We start from the raw sequence: 21,723 nt of genomic DNA, 5'->3' as shown, positions 1-21,723 counted from the left end.
AAATCCCTTAGATCATTACTAAAAATAAATTGACTTAAGTTAATGAAAATGTAGCTGGTAGGGTCTCAGGTGTTAAATAAGTAATTGCATGGTAAATTCATTTTTTTGTGATCAAATGGTTAAAGCAGGATATACTAATGGGAAAATCAAAAAACATCCCTTCTGCTTTGAAGACAATTTTAAAGAAAAAGATGTGTGTGTCTGTGTGTGTGCACCCACATGTACAAATAACTTCCGAGGCCAGCAGAGCGAGCCTGGTTCTGGAGCTGGGGTTATAAGCAGTTTTAAGCTATCTGATGTGGGTGCTGGAACCAGAACTCTGGTCCTCTGGAAGAACAACACATGCTCACAACTGCCGAGCCATTCCTCTACCTCTGGGGTTGATGTGGGGGTGGGGTGGGGGATTAAAGACCAACAGAACATAATCATGTTTATACCTAAATGTAATCAACCACTGTATGCTCAAGTGAGCAACTGCATCTTCCCTCAGCACGAGACCTCACATAACCCTGTGACCTCAGCAGATTCCTCATATAAGTTCAACCCCTTGAGCACCAACACCAGAATCTTGGCATAGAAGTTTGGACGTGAGGGAGGATGGGAAATAGTTGGAATACTACCACAGAGAGAGACGATCTCTCCCCGCCTCTCCTGCCTCCATCTCTCTCCCTACATCCATCAGATACGTTGAGTTTGGGCAGGCAATTTTGCAGTCATCTCTACTCGTAGCATGGCTTACTTCCAGGAGAGTACACAGATTCAACACTGGAAAGGAGGGGCTGTGCCACCTCTACTGGTATGACACCTGTGTTCTACAAGTTGGGCAGTGAGGAGCAGGGGTGGGGTCTGGTTACCAGCTTACCTATCCCATGAAAACTCTGCCCAGACCCACAAGGAAGTAGGACAGGAATGACAGGAGGCCCAATCTTTCTTGGTCAGCTGAACCTGTTTTTCCTTCTTAACTATGACAGTGAAGCGAACACAGGATGTGTAGCTTTAAAGGAGCTTCTTCAAAAGAGAGAAAAGATGGAGGACACATGCCAACAGCTAGTGTCTATGTGGGGATGGACCCTTAGCTGGGGATTAGAAGCAGAGGAGGATTTTCTCTCTGCATCATGATGTAACTGCTACAAGGCACAAGCATGAAAAGCAGGTGAATCCTACAACTGCTTGGAGCCACAACGCAACAGCCTTTGATATTATCTAAAATTTATCATTTAGATTTATATTTTTATTCTGTGTGCATGAGTGCTTTGCGTGTATAGATGTCTATGTACCACATGCATGCAGTACTCACAAAGGCCAGAAGGGGGCATCAGATCCCCTGGGACGGGAGTTACAAATGGTTGTGGTCTACCACATGGTGATAGACACCAAACCTTAATCCTCTGAAAAGTCAGTTAGGGATGTTAACCCTGAAATCATCTCTCCAGCCTTTTCTCCTTTGCTATTCTTGCATAATATAGAATATTTTTCTTGAATGAGCTTTTGCTGCTGTACATCCTGGGGACAACTTCAGGAGACTAAATTACTGGTTATTTTTATAATTCCCCCCAGTTATATTACCACTTTGCTGTGGAGATGGTTAATTAAGCTCATTATTCTGTCATTTTAGAAGTACTGGCCTGTCAGCTTCATTTTAAAATTCAAGTAAGAAATCCCTTTAATTAATGCTTTCATGTCGAACCACCAATTCTGAAATGAAGACTATTTGTCAGCATGTATGGTTAAATATTTTATCAATTTCATTTTATTTTCCACCATAATTCATTGTTATCTCAGTAAGTGTTTTTGGTTCCTAAGTGCAGTGAGAGAAAAAGTAAAGAAAGAGCTGGTGGGCTTCATTATTGCTTATTTCTGACTCAGTTTAAATGAGACCAAATAATATCATCCAGATGATATGACTGGCACTTTCCTTTTGGTTTAATTGATAGCACTATTAAAAAAAATATTTAGCAAGTTTGTGTGTGCCTCTCCCCCATGTGTGCATTTATATGTGTGTCTGTGTTTTCTTTTGCTGTCATGTTGAGCTAGGGTTCCTCTTTTTGTTTCTTGCTGCATTGTTATAGTCTGCTTGTTCAACTCTGGTGAACAAGGGTTCAGACTTAACTTTAGATTCTTTGAACAGCATTCTTTGCCCTTACTCTCCTTCTACAGTCTTCGGTAGCGAGCGTTCTGCTCTTTATATCTGTGAGTTCGAATGTTTGGGTTCAACAACATGTGGTACCATGCAGCCTCTGCCTTTCTGTGCTTGGCTTATTTCACTTAGCACAGTGTCCTCTGGGCAGGTTACATTGTTGCAAATGATGGGATCCTACCCCCCCCCTTTAAAGCTGAAGAGTGTCCCCTTGTATATGTCTCCCACATTTTCTTTATCCATTCATTGGCTGCTGGGCAGGGGGTTTTGTATAAAACTTTACAATGAACACAGGATTGTAGACATCAACATGTTGGTTTCAGTTCCATGGGGCATGTTTCAGTAGCTGAGATTAACAGGATCACGTAGAGCTCCATGGTTAAGTTTTTTGAAAACTTTATACTGTTTTCTAAAATGATTGTGCATCTTCTCATTCCTACGAGTCTACAAGATTTATCCTTTCCCCGTGTCCTTGCTCCAACTTGTCTTTCATGTTTCTGATAGAAGCCACTAACAGGCGTAAATTAAAATCTCACTGTGTCTTTAATTTGCATTTCCCTAATTAGTAGCACAGAACATATTTACATGTACCCATTAGCCATTTATATGCCTTCATTTGAGATATGTGTTTGAGTCCTTTGTGCACTGTCATGATGACAGTTTTAAGATTTATACTTAAGTTTGTATTCTTACATATTTTAGATATTAACATATCTCCCTAAGTATAGGTTATAAATAGCATTTTCTCCCTTTCTGTGTGTTGTTTTTGCATTTACTTAGTTGTTCCTTTGCTGTATGGAAGCATTAAAAATTTATACAATCTTAGTTTTTCATTTTATTTCCAATTACAGAGCCTTTTACTTATTTCTTTTACCTAACAGCTATGGCTGGGATGTCCAGTAACATGCTAAAGTGATGTCCCTGATCATAAAAGAATGTTTTTCACTGCTGAGTATGAACATGAGTGCCATGTCTGCCACACATAGGCTCTGCTGTGTTAAAGTTCATCTCTTCCTAACTTAACCCCCTGTGGTATTTTGTTATCAAAGAACATTAAATTTTGGCAAATCATTTTTTCTAAATTCCTGGAAATGGACATGTTCTGGTTTATAGCTTATTTTATAATTTTTATGTCTCTCTATGTATATGCTTGTATATGTACAAGAAGCCTCAGAGGCCATAAAATGGCATTGGATCCCATATATTTAGAATTACAGGCGATCATGACTCCCTTGACATGGGTCTGGGGACTGAACTTGGGCCCTCTGTGAAAGTGATATATGCTCTTAACTGCAGAATCATCTCTTTTGCCCCTTCTTTCATTTTCGTTTATTTTCCTGGTTAAAATGCAATTGTGCCATTTCTCCTTTCCTTTCCTCCCTTAAACCTCTCCTATCCCTTTCTCTGCTCCCCTCTGAAGTCTTGAGTTCTTTCTTTGGTTCTTATTGTCACCTGTATATCTCCCTAGGAATGATATACCTAGTTAGTTATTGAATACCAGATGATTAGCCCTGAACTCATATACTAAGTCACACTTAGATGGACTGAGAAAGCCATGTTCACATTCTTTCATTTTCTTACTGTGGTGTGAAATCTGATCAATAGGAAATGACAATACAAAAATTTTTGTTACATCTATTTGTGTATATGTACATATGTGTATGCCCCATACATGTCAACAGTACATGTGTTGTGTTAGAGGGCAAGTTGTTGAATTGGGTTTTTTCCCCATACATTATGTGGATATGGATCTCAGGGATCAAGCTCAGCTACTCAGGATGTCAGAAGGGACCTTTGTCTTCAGAGCCACTGTGATGATTGCCTTACCAAGTTGTCCAGTTAAAATCATGAGAGCTCTCCATCTAGTAAATGTGTCAATCATAGCATAGTAACAACAACAAAAAAAATGAAAAAATAAGGTATGACTCCTCTAAAATATTTTAACTCCTCAGTTACCAAATCCAAAGACAGAAGAGGTTGACAAGCCACTAGATAAAAATAAGGAAAAGAGAGAGAGGGAGATGGAGAGGGAGGGAGGGAGGGAGGGAGAGAGGGGGAGGGCTGGGCTGGGGAATAGTCTGCCTGGAGCCAACAAAAGCCTTGAGATCATGAAACAATACGTTGAAGACAAATCTTCCTCGAACTGTAATTTCAGGGGAAAACAAATTCCTGCACATATAAGCTATCAAAATTAAATCAAGAGAATATAAATAGCATGAACAAATCAATAATCCACAATGAGACAGAACTCATGATGGCAAAATTCCTGAAATAAATCTCAGGACATGAGGATTCTATGCCAACATTTCTGGAATGAACACCATTGTAACTCAAAGTATGCAGTAGCACAAAGAAAGAGGCAAGGGATGTTTCCAAAATCATTATATGAATTCAACATTACCCTGATACAAGATAAGAAAACAGAATAATTTTTATACAATGATTGAAAGATGTGGACTAATTTCCACAATGAATATAAACATAGAACTGTCAACAAAATATTTGTGAACCAAATTTAAGAACACATTAAATTGCAGGCCTAAGGTTATTGTGTGGTTGAAATCCTGATCTCCTGTCTCAATGTTGAATAAACTTTGCTCCCCAATTAATCCCTTGTATGTCAGTAAAGCAGCCTACAGCCCATCACTGAGCAGGGGAGAAAACAGGGCTGGACTTCCTATCAGCCAGGGGAGGAGGAGTCAGAGAAGAAAGTAGGGGCTGGGGTGGAGGTGGGGATGGGGGGTGGGGATTCATCCCCGGGCAGAGGTGCAGGAGAGATGAAGAAGATTTAGCTGAAGCAAAGAAAGAACTGAAAAGCAAGTTAACTTGGGGGTTTTGGCAAAGCCGAAGTCAGGATAACATAGAGGGTTAAGACTTAAACTGCTCAAGATTGTGTTGTGATGCCTTGTATTATAAAAGAGTCTCAATTATTGGTGTGATAGCCGGGTTAAGAAATAAACTAAGATAAACAAACACAGTTTTATTAAAAATACCTGTAACAGTTAAATATATAAAATAGTTTTCATAGTTTGGGCTACTACTGCTATGATGAAACACCATGACCTAAGTAACTTGCAGAAGAAAGGGTTTATTTTCACTTACACTTCCAGGTACCCTTACATCACTGAGAGGAGCCAGGGCAGGATTATCACACAGGCCAGGAACCTAGAGGCAGGAGTTGAACCAGAGACTATTATGTAGGAATGTTTCGTGCTGACTTGCTTCCTAAGGCTTGCTCAGCCTTTTCTTATAGAAACAGAACCACCAGCCCAGGGGTGATGCTAATGAAGCAAATGCCCAACAGCAAGATCCCCAAGAGGCATTTTCTCAGTTGGAGTTCTTTCCTTTCACATTCCTCTAGCTTGTGTCAAGTGGACATAAAAGCATGACAGTGATTATGTTATTTTCATTATAGGAGTGCAAAGATGGCTCAGTGTATGAAAATCAAAAGTGCAACACAGAGCATAAATGGGATCAGGTACCGAAGTCATGTGGTCTCTCGCCAGGTGCAGAAAAGGTCTTGGCAAACCTCAACATCCTTTCATCATGAAAACACAAGAGAAACTGAAAATACCAAGAACCTTTTTCCAACAAAACAAAAACTTCCTGAAACAAACCCAGAGTGAATATTGCACGAAGGAAGATGGAGAAGAAGACAAAGAAGAAGAAGAAGAAGAGGAGGAGGAAGAGGAGGAGGAGGAGGAGGAGGAGGAGGAGGAGGAGGAGGAGGAGGAGGAGGAGGAGGAGGAGGAAAATCCTGAAAGCATTTCTCTAAAATCAAGAGCGCGAAATTTAAAAGTTCTGTATAGTAAAGAAAACATTGATCAGAAAAGAGACAGCCTACAGGATGGGAACTAATTGTTGCAAACTGGACACCTGGCAGGAAATTCACAGCTAGATTATATAAAGAAACTTAAACAGCAAAAATAATGCAATCAATAAATGGCCAAATGAATTACACAGCTATCAGAAGGTCAACACAAATGGGTAAATAAATACATGTAAAAAGTTTCACCTTTTCTAACTCACCAAAGAAATGCAAATAAAAATGGTATTTAGTGTCCATGTCACCTCAGTTAAAATAGGTGGCACCCAGGGTACAAGTGATGAATGCTCTTGAGAGTGTGGAGACAAGTGAGTCCTTGTGAAACATTGCTGGGGTACAAACCTACGCAGACACTGGCTGGAATCCACCTGAACACCAACAGCAGGATACTGTTGCATTCAGTCACATCTCTCTTGGGAATACTCAAAAGATTCTAAGCACACCAATAGGGTCTGCCATTGGCGCTTACTGGTCTGTTGTTTTCAATAGCCACAGTATAGGATGGGCACAGATGTCTATCAACAGACCAATGGCTAAAAAGTGTCACATATGGACATGGTAAAACATTTAACCATAAAGAAGAGGGAAATTATGTCATTTACAGAAAATTGAATGGAGCTAGAGATCATCATGTAAAGCAAACTAAATCAGAAAGAAAAAAATGCATGTTTCTCAGAGGTAGAATTCAGATTTAAATAGGATTCTGCCTGTAGAGGAAAACATTAAATTTCAAAGAATTCTTTGTGGGGAGGGGGGTAAGAGCAGGGGGGAGGGTTAGTGCCAGCACAACAAATCAGCATGACAGGTGCTGAGTGTGACCATGACCAGTGCTTCGAGGCCAAGGTCTGCCATCTTTGTTTTCTGGAAGTTCTGTGTTCAATCTGTCTGAACACCCGTTCCAAAGGGTAGATAGAGTGGGAGATCATAAGGGGCACAGCCATCGTCAAGCCATCTCCCATTAGAACATTTGCTTCTGGCCTCAGATTCTCTGTTTTGTCTGAGCGCATCACTGGGCTCTTATTCTCTTAATTCCTGAAATGAGTAACAGGCAGGCTCGCTCCTTCTACCTGGGATCGTTTAGCATAACGTGCCTGAGGATGGGGTTTTCTCTGGAGACCTGAATTTCCTTAGGCTGGTTTCCTCAATACGTATCCTCCATGGTGCTCTGCAAAGAAACCGTGGTTCAGATGTGTATCTAATTCTAAATAACCGCAGAATTAAAAAGAACTATGTAATGAATACATAAGAAGGAAGTTGGATTTCTTGCTTTTTAATGATTAAATATTTTCTGACATGAACTCTGGTGCCCTCAATATGATCACTTCCCCTTGGTGGGGAGGCCCGGTTGCACTCAGAGGAAGGGGAAGCCAGGCTATCCAGATGTGACCTGATAGGCTGTGGTCATATGGTGGGGAAGGAGGTCCCCTTCTGTCAGCAGTTTAGGGCAGGGGAATAGGGAGAAAGAGGGATGGAGGGTGGGAACGGGGAAGATAAAAAAAGTGAGGGGATAACAATAGGGATGTAATCTGAATAAACTATAATAAAAAAAGAAAAAAAAACACAGGAAATCTTATTGTAAAAAAATAATAAGTGAATATTTTAATCCTCATCGGTGAAATATTTGTAGTATCTTGTAATGCAAATGCATATCACAGGTGTGACAGACACAGACACACACAAAAAAATTTCATCCACATTAGAGAAGGATGTGGCAAAGGTGGACCCTCTTAGGCAAACGTAGGTAACAGGATGGCTAATGCGATTAAATATTGCATCTAATTCTAAGTGTTCTGGAAATAGGGTAAAATGGAGAACTCAGTTTTAATTTTAAAAGTGATCAGGAAACAACCAATCAAGGAGCTCTCTCCTGACATCAATTTTAACGCAAGTTAATGCTGAAGGGTGTAAGTGAGCACTGTGCAGTGAGACGTGGAGATGATTTCAAATCTAGCTTCCTGTGCTTTTTTGGTATAGCTATTTCCATATTTAATTTCTGCATTTATCTTATACTAAAACTTAAAAAAGACATTAAGCAATGCTATTTATCTGTTATTTATATGTATGTATTTTCTTGTGATACTCAAGTTTCATTTCCAAGTAACATTCTACAGGAAAAAAAAACTTTTGATTTAATAAAACTTAGAAAGTTTTATATCATTTACTCATTCCAGGTATATAATGTTTTATCTTAGTAACCCAATTGTTATAAAATTTTGATTTCTGGAGCTGTATTTCATATGTACTTTTAACAAAATGTAATATTTTGCAGAATGCTTATATATTCACAATCATTCATACCATAGTTTGAATTTTAATTAACAAATATGTATATATCTGTGTGGTGTGTGTGTCTGTGGTGTAGAGTGTATGTGTGTGTGTGTATGTGTGTGGTGTTGTATGTGTGATGAGTGTACATTTATGTGTGAGTATGTAGAGGCCAGAAATCATGTTAAGCATATTTTCTCCATGTCTGTTTACTTTTAATTTTTGAAACAGGATCTTTCACTGAAAGTGAGGCTCACCCATTCACATGGGCTGAATAGGCAAAGAGCTCTAGAGACTCACCCTTTCACGCGTCCTCACTCCCTAGGCTGGGTTATAGGTAGGGCCACAACGTCTGGATTTTATGTAGCTTCTGGGGATATGAACTCAGATCCTTGTGCTTGCTTTCAAGCACTTTACCAACTAAGCCCATCTCTCCAGCTCTGCATACTTACTATTTTTGATTGCCTTGCCCTATAAGGGTATCACTAGAATAGGCATCCATCACTTCCACGTCACAACACAGGACAAATTAATGTTAGAAACATACTGAGTCCTAACCTAAGCAGAGTCATTAATAAGTGAGCTAGTCTCTTGGTGTAATGGTTCTGACATCTTGTCAAAGCAGCTGGTAAAACAGACCTAGTGAAGCATCTACTGACATGAAAATATGACCTAGGAGTTGGAAGCATTAAACTTTCAGAACTTCGAGCAATGTCTAAATGCAGCCTAGCCCACAACACTTCATTACACAGGCAGACAGATTCATCTTTCAGAGGTTGGTGGTTATGTAACGTAGCCAATTACAAAATTACAGTGGAATCTTCCTGGCAACAGTGTTTCACTATTATCATTAGTGACCATAGTGACCAGCTACCTAGTTGCGTTTCCGTATGTACCAGACTTTTGTGTTATGGGTCCAGCACCCCTGCCACAGAGAGCTTAGTCAGACGCGATCGGTATAATAGCACTTAAGAGAAATGTTCTGCAAATAGGTGACCTCAGCACTTTTGCAGGCAGGCAGGAACAAATAAATTCCCACTGACACATGTCTACATAAATTGAAATGTATTTAGAAATACCTATGGTGATTTGTAAAGGGCAGAGTCCACATCTTTGCTGCTTCTGAATAGAGAGGAAAAAAAAATAATTCCTATCTTTAAATTAGCTTTGAGTCATAGTGAAGAGAGGCCTGAATGGAAGTCATTATCAACTACGTAATCTCATTTAACTTGAGGCATTTCTGAGCTGAGGACGCCGGGTATTAGCATCTTAAATCTGTCATGAAGTCACATACATCATCCGACTTTCCCCCTGTGTCACCAGCTATGTACACCCAGGAACAATTCACTAGTGATTAAAATAAGTGTTAGGCAACATTATTAAAAGGCTATATAAAAATGAATTTGGGGTCAAAAATAATAAATGTATCATAGGATATGCAATAGGATGCTCCAAGGCTTCCACTTCAAACTAAAACAACCTCACACAAATTTTCTCTCTTTATCGCTTTCAAGCTTATAAGACAGTATATATTCATAATTCTCAAAAGTACAAACAATCTAGAGGATAGAAATCAGTAAGATAGATATCTTCTCTTTACTTCATCTTTAGTGTATAACTTATGAGCTACACTCACGGCATAGCATCTGCAGAGTGTGTAAATAATATTTATCATAAGGACAAATGCATATTTCTCTCATATTATGTTATTTTTGATTTAAAGCATGTCTTGACTTAAATCTCTCATCATGACTATTTCCACTGGTCTCTGTTAGAAAGCCCTAAGAACCTTCCATAAAATAAGTATAGCATCATTACTTTTTCTGATATTTTATTGTGGAATCTTTGTGGGGTTTCCAATGGTTTTTAAAATAAGCATGGTGTCATAGAAATATCTTTCTCATAAGAATAAGACTGTATAGTGGTGTTTGGGGGGGATATTGATCAATATGGAGGGCTAAGGTGTTACTTTGGGACATATGACTACATGACTAAAACATCTGGACATTTTCCACTGGACCTAGACACGGTATCTAAGAACATAGTGATTCGAAATTTCACCTACGTTATTAGAAGCCATGAACAAAAAGGATAATGTGGAATCTTTATTTAATGTGCTCTTTAAAATATAACCGGCCTTTTAAAAGAAGCAGAATAAAAATCTGATGCTCCTTTCTTTCCTTTTTAATCAGCTCTCTGTTACATCTCTACTAGCTTCCTGTTCAACAAAGCTCCTGAGGCCTCTACAAGGGCTCACTGGGCTACTTCATAGATGACTTCTTCTGGACCTCAAAAATAATTTGTTTCACCGTCTTCTAAAACAAAATTTTTAAACAGATTATTTTGTGTGTAGTAAACCCAGGAAAGATGGCGGCCAATAAGAACATCTACCTCAAGATGCAGCTATACTGCTCCTGGACATACACCCAAATGATCCTCTACCATACAACAAGGACACTTGTTCAACTATGTTCATAGCAGCTTTATTCATAATAGCCAGGATCTGGAAAAACCCTAGATATCCCTCAACCACAGAATGGATAAAGAAACCGTGGTGCACGTACACAATGGAATACCACTCAGCTATTAAAAACAAGGAAACCACGAAATTTGAAGGCAAATGAATGGAACTAGAAAAAAACATCCTGGGTGAGGTAACCCAGACCCAGAAAGACACACATGGTGTGTACTCACTGATAAGCAGATTTTAGCCACACAGTACAGGATAAACATACTATAATAGTTCACAGACCCAAAGAAGGTAAGTAACAAGGAGGATCCAGGGGAGGGTGCTTAAATCTCACTAAGCAGGAGAAATAGAACAAACAGGCGCAAGCACTCGAAGAGAAGGAACACAGTCGGAGAAAGGGCCCAGAAGGAAATGAAGGTAGAGATCAAACCTGAGGAAAGCGGGGGTTAGAAGACAGAGGGGCCTGCAGAAAACAAGGGAAACAGTGGGTGTGGCATCTCTGGGACAAAGCTGAAGACCTAAGATAGGGTAGGCCTCTGGGAGGATATGGGGGTGACGTCACCTGAGACTCCAAGTAGATGACACCCTTTAACTAGACAGGACTCCTAGTGTAGAGAAGGGGACACCAATCCACCTACAAAAATCTTTGACCCAAAATTTACCCTGCCCACAAGATATGCAGGGATAAAGACAGAGATTGAGGGAAATGTCCTACCAATGCCTGGCCTAACCTGAGACCCACCCCATCCATGGGAGAGAGCCAACCCCCGACACTATTAGTGATGCTCTGCTATGCTTGCAGATGGGAGCCTAGCCTAGCTATCCTGTGAGAGGCTCCTCCCAGCAGCACATCAAAACAGATGCTGAGTCTCACAACCAAACACTGGGTGGCATTGGGTGGAGCATAGGAAGTCGTACGGAAAAGTCAGGGGAAGGGTGGAAGGACCTGGAGGATATGGGAGCTCCACAAGAAGTCCAACAGAGCCAACTAACCAAGGCCCAGAAGGACTGTGAAGACTGAAGCACCAACCAAGGACCACATATAGACTGGACCTAGGCCCCCTACACAGATGTAGTTGATGGACAGCTCCACCTTCATGTGAGACCCCTAGTAAGGGGAACCAGGGCTGTCTCTGACATGGACTCTGTTGCCTGCTTTTTTTTTTTATTATCACTTCCCTGTGGCAGGAAGTGATCATCAGGCCAGAGGGAAAGAGAATGTTCTCAGGCCTGATGGGACTTGATGTGCTGGGGTGGATAGGTAAGGGATGGCTCCCCTTTTCTGAGGAGAAGAGAAGGAGGGTAAGGGGAAGAGGGAGGAAGTGTGGGGCTGGGAGGAGAGGAGGGAGGGAATAAGATAAGGATGTAAAGTGAACAAATACATTCATTTTTTTTCAAAAAAAAGAAAAAGGTTAATATTCTTCAACAAAATAATGTTGATTACATGATACTGTGATTGCGACCAATGTCAGTGATGGAAACACACATGCTACATGCAATTTAATAACGTTTCTAAAATGAAAAAGACAAAAGAACATCCCTTTCTGCACATGCTCAAAAAGTAAAGAGGAAAATAGTAAGAGTGAACCAATTTATTTTCTCATCATATGACTTTGGGCTGCCTTGAGACCCACTTTGCAGATCGAGGCAGAATGGAAAAAGACATGTTGTCAGTTCCTCATGTTGCTGCCTCTATCTGTCTAGACTCTTCCTGAACATGGCAGCCACCAGAGGAAGACTCTAAAATACCCTTCTCAAGAGAGAAACTATGCAACCAAAGTGTGGGATGTCAAGTGGCAAGTTAAGCAGAAAGAGATGGCAAAGAAGGGTCTCAAAGATCCATAACCAGCAAAGATCACCAGGACCAGAGACAGGAGGTAGAAGGCTCAGAAAAACATGAAAAACTGTCATAAGAAAGAATCCAGAAGACCAATATTCTTGATCCCCCAAATAGTGGTGACAAAAATATTTTTCAATTTATTTTCAAAACTTTGCCTTACTTCAGATGTTTGTTGAGAGGTTCAAGGGTGCATGCCACCATGCATCCATGTAGAAGTCAGAAGACAATTTGCATGGGGGTCCTAGGATCCAAACATGCTGTCTGTCAGGCTCAACAGCACATGCCTTTATTCACTGAGCAATCCAGCCCTTTGTCTCAACGGTTACTTTTAAAATCGTTGCAGCTCAGGCTAGTTTACCATTCTACAGTTTATAAGTGTCACACTGATGTTTATAAATATTTAGCAATACCCCGCTTTTTAAAAACAGTCTACCATCTTATATACACCCTGTTTTACCCAAGCTAACCTTTTCATATCTGCACCTACTACTTTTTCTTGATGATGCTTATTGTCACCAAGCACCCCCCTTTATCTGAGGTATTGGGCACAGTGTCATCTCTATATCTGGAATTCTTTTATTTTTCTCTTCCAATCTTTATCTTCCTTTATAAGCCAGATATACTCGTGACCATTGCTCTGATCTCCCTGACTGAGGTAGAACTCTGTTTTACATCCTGAATATATACTCCTTGAGAAGTACCATAAATACAGTCACTGTAACTAATCAACCTGTGTGTTTGTTGTTTCACGCATGTCTGTTCTGTGTCCTTCACCTGGCGCCAGCATTCTACCAGGGCATGGCTTACTGCTGGCCATGGAAAGGGGCTAGGTTGCATTCTTTTAAGATAATATCATGCCATCTGTTAGTTTATGTAAGTGCTGTTTATGCACTCCATAAATATTTACCGAGAGGATGGCTGCATGGAATCTTCTGTGGTAACTATGCAGTTACGTCAGTTAGGCAGCCCCTGTCCCGTTCCACTTCAGGGGATTCAAGACTGGAAAGATGCATAGTAGTCAAGCAACCAACTCTGGGTGATTGTTCTGAGGACTGGACCTGGGTGCAATGAAGCATTTAAGGAGGCCTTTGGCCCCAGAAGAAAGGCTCTGTGTGTGAAGAAACCTCACGTAGAGTTAGTGGTGTAGAGAGGTAACTATGAAGGTCAGTTGCCACAGTGGCACTGTCTGAGGCAGTGGTTCAGTTGTCACAGGATGGGTTCAGGAGCTGCTTGCCAGGGAAACAGGTATTTACCTCAAGATCAAGAACAGTAAAGAGCCTAGAAAAGTATCTCAGAGGACTGGAGTCCTTGGCCTTACCTAGGAAGGAGATCGGAGCATAGATTTATCGCAAGTGTTTAGACACAAGTAGCCCATGTTAAAGTCATGACTTGCAAAGTAAGATGTCCCCCTTTATCGGATGGAAATTTCCTACAAAGGGACCGAGAATGTGTGTCATCATCAGCTACCATATACAAGCAGGCTGTAGATATTCTCTCTCTTTTTTTAATTGTGTCAATTTTTTTCCTTTATTAATTTATTCTTGTTACATCTCAATGGTTATCCCATCCCTTGTATCCTCCCATTCTTCCCTCCCTCCCATTTTCCCCTTATTCCCTTCCCCTATGACTGTTCCTGAGGGGGATTACCTCCCCCTGTATATGCTCATAGGGTATCGAGTCTCTTCTTGGTAACCTGCTGTCCTTCCTCTGAGTGACACCAGGGCTTTGGATATTCTCAATGGCACGTGAAGAGTATCAGCCTTGGATTAGTGAGGAGGTGGGGCCGGACACTTGAGCCAAACTGACATATAGATGTAATATAAAGAAAAGACACACCCGTGGAAGAAAGGGAGTAGTGGCAAGAAAATGATAAGAGCCACTGTAATTAAATAAATCAGCTAATAATTCTATTCTCTACTATGCACCACCACTATGCACCACACACTGAGATACACACATGTGCCCATACACACACATACATATACACACGTACACACATGCATGTGCAAAACCAGTCACTTTAAAGTGAACATAGCATTTTTGATGTGACAGGGTTATAACGTGTCTGGGCTGATGACACTCTTCATTTGCCATTGAGAATTTCCACAGCGGCCATCTGTCTGTTGCTGCATGGGGAAGCTTGGACGTAATACTGCAGGAAACCTGTTCGGGGATTTGTGTGACCTTGTGCTTGGGATTCCATTATTGCTGAGTATTATGGGAAGTGATTCTTTTAAAAAATGCGTTTGCATCAAGATGTTAGGTGTCTGTGCATTCCGTCCCCCAAAGGTTTGAAATATGCTCTTCTGACAGCAGAGTGGGGTAGAGACCGAAGCACTGCCATTAGGCACTCTTTCAGAGGCGAGCAAGGGGCATCATCTGCTTATTATAAAGGAGCTTCTCTGGAATCACTGCAGAATTTTATGCTCCGAGTAGTCACAAGAGAAGAATTATAATATCAAGCTGCTGCTAAAGAAACCTTTGCATGACAGGGCTCCCTGAGTCTCTGATACCCACTCTCACATCTTACTCCTGACCTCTCTAAATACATCTCCCAAATGCTATTTTGCCCAGAATATTTGAAAATAACCAATTTTCTTTAGAAGAAACTTAGCTCACCACTTAAAAGAAAATGATGCGTTCTTTATGACACTCTGAGTATGTGTGTATGGCTCAAAGCCACTCAGGATTTATTGTTACAGGGTCTGCAATTGCATGCATTGTACTTAAATGACACGTCTCTCCCTGCTACGAACAGTTCTGTGCCACTGAATATTGAGTAAGAGCTAGTCTCCCGTTCTCAGGTTCACGGTCTCACCAACGAGATGGCTGTGGCTCATGAGGGAAAAGGTGGAGTAGGGTCTGTCAGTCCCCGAGGACACGTGACCTGGAAATAGACTTGAGGCTGTGGGACAAGAATCATGACTGTATCCATGGAGATTTTAAATAATGTCACAGATCTGTCTGTTACACTGTGGATGCTGCACGTGGGAAGTTAGACTAAGTCGTCTATACATGTGAGTGCATGCCTCAGCTCTGACCCCCAGGAACTGTTACAAATTGTTCATCTCAACCTACTCTAAAATCAAGTACCTGTTACACACTCAAGCAGCCATTCCACGCAAAGGAAGCCTGGTTAGTCCTTCCTTTCCTCTGCATCTGCAGAACTCTTCAGTGTCTCCTGGTAAGCTATCACAAAGACTCCCCTTGCAAAGGCTGCTGAGTCAGGGGTGGCAGACAGCGCGCTGGGTGCCGGTTGTGGCTTGATTTGTTTGCTTATTTCGTCTTGTTTTGTCTTTCATCAACTTAACACAAGCTAGACTTGTCTGGGAAGAAGAATCTCAATTTAGAAAAATGTCACCATTCAATGGGGGTATAAGTAAGTCTGTGGAGCATTTTATTGATTGACAATTGATGTTAGAAGGTCCAAGTCACACTGGGAAGTGGCACCTATAGACAGGTGGTCCAGAGTGCCATACAAAAGCAGGCTGAGCAAGCCAAGGACAACAAGCCAGCAAGCAACGTTCCCACAATGCCACTGCTTCAATTCCAGATTCCAGGTTCCTGCCTTGACTTTCTTCAATGGCAGACTGCAATCTGTGAGGTGAAATAAACCCTTTCTTGTCCAACTTGCTTTTGTCCATGGCTTTCATCACAGTAAATGAAAGCAAAATATGGTTCTATAAAAACATAAAGACCTGAATATAAATCCTCAGCACCTATGTAAAACTTGGGGGTAGCGAGAGAACACTGTAGTGTAAATACTGGAGCAGGCATGCAGACAGAGGATCTCTGGAGCTTGCTGAGCAGACAGCCTACCCAAAACAAGCTGGAAGCTTCCTTCATAACAGATCACTTTCATAATCCTGGACACTCTTATGTAGGCTTCTGGAGAAGAAAAGGCATCATTGGTTCTTGCCTAGCTATGAATCTTACAGACAATGAGACCAGTTTGTCAGGCAAAGTAGGCCCAGCCCTGTAGTAGTGGCACCACTGTCAATGACAATAACCAAGCCACCTCAGATAGGACATTTGGACCTATTCCACAGGAAGGAGTCTATGCCTGATGCAAAAAACAAAGAAAAACAACAACAAAAAATTCATCAAAACCACATAAGGGCTGAAAGACTGTCAGTGTTAGTAGGAAACAAAATACTATTGTATAGCTAAAGAGACATAATATTGAGCTTCTAAAACTTTATGTTTATACCCATAGACAAATGCTACTCTTGGTGTAAATCAGAGAACCCTCTCTGTGCAGAGAATGGTGAAGATCACAGAGAGTCAAGGCCACAGAAGATGCTGATGGTGGGTGACAGATGCTCGCTCAGCCCTAAACAAGACATTCCTGTCACCCCACCTAAGGCCTAAGAGACACTGTGGCAAGAACAGGATGGAAAAATGTAGGATCCAGAAGACATGGAGATCTGTTTAACCAGCTATTTGTCTCTCAGCTTAAATAGTCATTTTTTAAAAAATTGTGTGACTTCAGATTTGACTCTAGATCCCCCATTAACTACTTAAATGGAGAAAAGTCAGCCGTTTCTTTTTCTGGGCTATTTAAGGTAAATTATTTTCAAAGACATAAGGTGGAAAAGGTTAATGTTAAAATAATGCAGGCAAACGGGGGCTGATGGAATTGTAATGATGGATGGCCTCTTGGATCCTGTCGACTGTGGAAGAGCAGGGTGCTGATGAGGCCCATGTGTGGTGCTTCCAACCTCTATTTGTCATAATTACAGCATAGATTTCAGGTCAGTCACTGATAGAGAGCGTCTAGAGTTTATTGTTTAACTAACGATAGTCTCTGCTTAGAAATAATTCTGGGATCCTTTATCATCTAAAATAGATGTGCACTGGTGTCTCACAAATTGAATGAGGCTGAGATTACTTGGCAAGGCGTTCTCAGAAGACTCATACTTGTTCGTGATCTTTAAAAACAAAAAAAAGAGGCATGTCTGGCTCTGTTCTTCTTTGCCCATGTCTCTAAAAGTGAGGGGATAAATTTGGAAATATATTGATGCTCTGTTCTCTTTCCATCTCCTGTCTATTATGTCTGTCATCACCAATCTCAGGACAAAGCTTTCTCAGACCCGACTCAGGATGACTGCTTTGCTAGAAAGGGTCTGCCACAATCTTAGCCGTCTCACATCAGCTAATACATTGTTTCGGTTTTTCCAAGAATCTAGAATTCAACATCAACTCACAGGAAAGACAAAGAAGTAATGGAAAGTATGCCAAGAAAATCCTAGCCTCACTTCTTCATCTCCATTGCCGTGCTCAATAGGTGCTGTTATCTATAGTTCATCTGAAAGAAATGAGGCAGGGGGCCATCCTGTGTGCAGGCTCCTCCCATATAAACCCAGCCACCCACATATCAGGCCAGATGCTCTCCCTTATCTTCATCATCAAGAAGCAGAACTCACCATGAAGAAGCCCTCTATCTGCTGAGGAGCCTTGACCAGACTCTTTGGGTTCCACACTATGAGGAAGCTCCTGCTGGCACTGAAATAGGCTCTTATCTCCACTTGAACACAAGCCTGTGAGTTTACTTCACTCTCCAAACACAGTACCCCAAACGCCAACAATTAGGTGCGTAATCTCAGTGACACTGCATTGGGCTTGGCATGTGGGTTCAATCCTCTACATCATGAAAAGAAGAAAGCCATGACTCAGATGTAGTGAAAAATCATCTAGGTCACTTTTTCCTTAGGCCAGATTATTATTATTTTTAAATAATGCAACATTAATTGAGAGAGGGATGAAGAAATAAAGCAACATCATCTTCAGGTTGGGTTTAACCTCTTACTGGCCAGAGCAACGTCTAAAGGAAACAAGAGCACACAACAGAATTCACTTACAAAGCCATACTCCATAAAAGGTGAGGTTGTGAGGGTTTAAATAAGTGATGCAAGCATTTTAAACCTCTCCGCGAGTAGGGCTTACATAAGGTTGAGAATTTCCTTGCATTGTTCACTGTGGTAGTCTCAGGATATCAACATGTTCGGACCATGCATAGATAGATGCTTAATTCATTAAGAATACTTGACACCAAGTTTCAAGCTCACTTCAAACTAAGGATGCACCCCTCAGCAAATGTTGTGTGTGACACCCACTAGTAGGTGGGTTCTTTCTCTTTATTAATTAAAGAATTGAGAGACAAGGAAAGAGTTCAGAGAAAAGTGAAAACAAAGTGTAGTGGCAAGAGTTATAGACTCTTTAACATAAAAAGGCTCCAGAGGCTGCAAATCCCTCAGGGGAAAGGGGTGCCTGGGTTCAGGCTCCCTGCTTTGTCATTTCCACCCCTCTACATTCTACTGCACCTAACTCACTCATGTTCCTTCTGAAGCGAGTTTTGCCTCACCGTCTCTATCCACAAGCACAGAATAATTGCAATAGCAAAATTGATACGTTACTAAAATTCTAATAAATAAAAACGCTGAAAAGACAATAATGTGAGTGACATTGCATCAACTAGGCAGACTTAATAAAATGGATAAAAATCCTAGATACTGAGAAACTCCCAAACCAAGTCACCCAGCACTAGGATAGCTGAGTGGAATCTTATATAAGCGAGAAGTCTGTAGCAATAATCAAATTTCTTCAATGAAGGAAAGCTTGGTGTCAAACCTTGCTCAAATTTATCAAATGCCTACAGGAGGACTAATACCAACTCTTAAACTCCTCTGAAAGAATAAAGATAAAATAATTTTAACTCACATTGCAAAACTAGTATTATGTTGCAGGATATTTGATCCCAAAGTGATCCCGGAGATTGTGAACTGTAAAAACCCGTCTTTGATCCCATTGTGTGTCCTGAGATTGTGAACTATAAAATCTTGTCTTTTGTTTGGCATGGTTGATCCCTTAACACACACCTTTAATCCAAAATCTTTCTGTATACAGGATTTAATAAAGTTAACCCTAGGTCAAGAGGTAGAGCAAGAAAGAAGCTGAAAGGGATTAAAGAGTAGGAGGGACTTTGAGTTGAGAGGTATTTAAGACAGTCAGTAGAAGTAGAAGGGCTCTTCAGCTCTTTAGCTTTTAGCTCTTTGGCCCCTTAGCTCATTAACTCTTGAGCTCCTCAGATCCTTGGTCTTTGGGTTGTTTTTTTTTGGGGGGGGGAGCTAGCAAGCTTTTGGCCTTGGGTTTTTGGTTTGTTTGTTTGGTTTTTGGTTTTGTTTTGCCTTTTCTTCCTGGGCAGTCAGCTGAGCTAGTGAGCCTTTTAGGCCTTTTCTATCCAGAATGTGAGCTGAGTAGGAAGGTCAGCTGGGTTCTTTCTCTGCCTCTCTGAGCTAGCAGGTTTTTCACCCCAGCGTCTGGCTCCTGAGTCTTTATTAGCAAAATAGAACAATCAGGCATTCAATTAAAACAATAGTATTACCTTGAGATAAAAATCACATGAGCCCACTTCCAGAAGCTAAAATGATAACCTCAAACCCCACGACAATTGAGACAAAAATCTTCAACCAAATACTAGAAAACTTAATTCAAGAGCATATTGAAGGGATCGCACGCTATAAATAAGTGAGAACTATTCCTCAAATGCAAGGATGGTTCAACACATGAAAATCTATCAATGCATCTCATTAACAGAATGGAAAGCAAAACGATGGCAGCCACAACCCTTTTCCCTCAAATAACTCAATGGCCTTAACCACTAGACAAAATTCCCCCCAAAATTGTGACTGGAGAAATAACTCAGTGTTTAAATGCACTTTCTGCTCTCCCAGAAGACCCAAGTTTGGTTCTCAGCACACACATTAAGTGGCTCAATTTATTTTATTTTATTTATTTATTTATTTATTTATTTATTTATTTATTTATTTTATTTAGCAGCTTCTGGCCTCTGGGGGCATCTAAATGAATGTACTATAAACATATGATAAGATCAAGGCCGGCCTGGGCTATATATAGGAAGACCCTATCCAAAATAATAAATGAAAATTTACAAAGAAAGGAAGGAAGGAAGAAAAAGAAAGATTAAAGAAGAGAAGGAGGAGGGAGAAGAGGAAGTTAACAATGAGGAGAGGTAGGAGAAAGAAGCTGATGTTGTTATTGTTGATGCTGCTGTCATACTTCTTTGAAAATACCTGTGAACACACTGTAGGATAAGAAGATGTTGGTGGCCTCCTGATGTCATCAAGCCGTCAACATTGTGTCCGCCAAGTTTATGCTCGGCAGGAGAACAAACAATGCAAAAGTAATTTCTAATCACCCAGATTAACAGAAACAGGCCACAAGGTAAAGCATTTGAAAATGAAATACTTATTCTGGTGCCTTCCATCACAGAAGATGACCTTTAAATGGAGCAGTATCAAGTACAGACTGGACAGCTCACTTGCATACAGAAGAGCCATGCCCTAAAAGAAACAAGGCAGTTGTTCATTATGATGCAAGGCTCGAAGTACTGGAAACAATTCTGAAACCCAGCCGGGCCACAGAAGTACTTTTGTCAGTGTCCCATAATCTACCTTATGTACACATTGAATTTTCTTTTGTTTCTTTAATCCTCACTTGTGTTTTTGTACTAATCACAATTTTTATAGTTCTGCCATCATTCATATTTACAAAATTTCCAATACTATAGTATATTCTTGTATGTATTTCTTGTCTGTTGCTAATTTGACTGTTATGTAGACTGTGATCTTGAGTTTAGTTTGTGAATAAAGTATTGAGTATGTATGCAAAAATGAAGAATTTTTTTAATAAAGAAATGTGCTTTATCTCCTTGGCTGGTGTCTTAGTTTGAGGAGGACCCCAGGACCCATATCTGCCTGTCATAAAGTTCTTCTTGTAGGTTTCCAGGACACTGTGGGTCCTATTATTTCCCCATTCTTCCATGCTACTCTCGCCTAAAGTCTCAATAGGATGTCCTCTCCTCTGACCTACTTTTTTGGTAAGTAAAGTTTTTCATGGAACGTATCCCTTGGACTAGTGTTTTGATATAAGTGAGTATATACCATTTGTCTCTTTTTGCTTCTGGGTAAACTCACTCATTATGATAATTTCTAGGTCAACCCATTTGTCCACAAATTTTGGGAATTCCTTGTTTTTAATAGCTGAGTAATACTCCATAGCTTAGTAAACTTCGAACCCCTACCAAGATCTAGCCGACGAACACGATATTCTCCACTGTTGAGTGGAGAGTGAGATCTGATTCTCACATGAACTCTGGTGCCCCT

Source organism: Acomys minous (assembly GCF_964271855.1).
Source record: "Acomys minous genome assembly, chromosome: 13".
Classification (NCBI taxonomy): Eukaryota; Metazoa; Chordata; class Mammalia; order Rodentia; family Muridae; genus Acomys; species Acomys minous.
The sequence above is the reverse complement of the archived record's forward strand: the minus strand, read 5'-3'. Positions refer to the sequence as shown.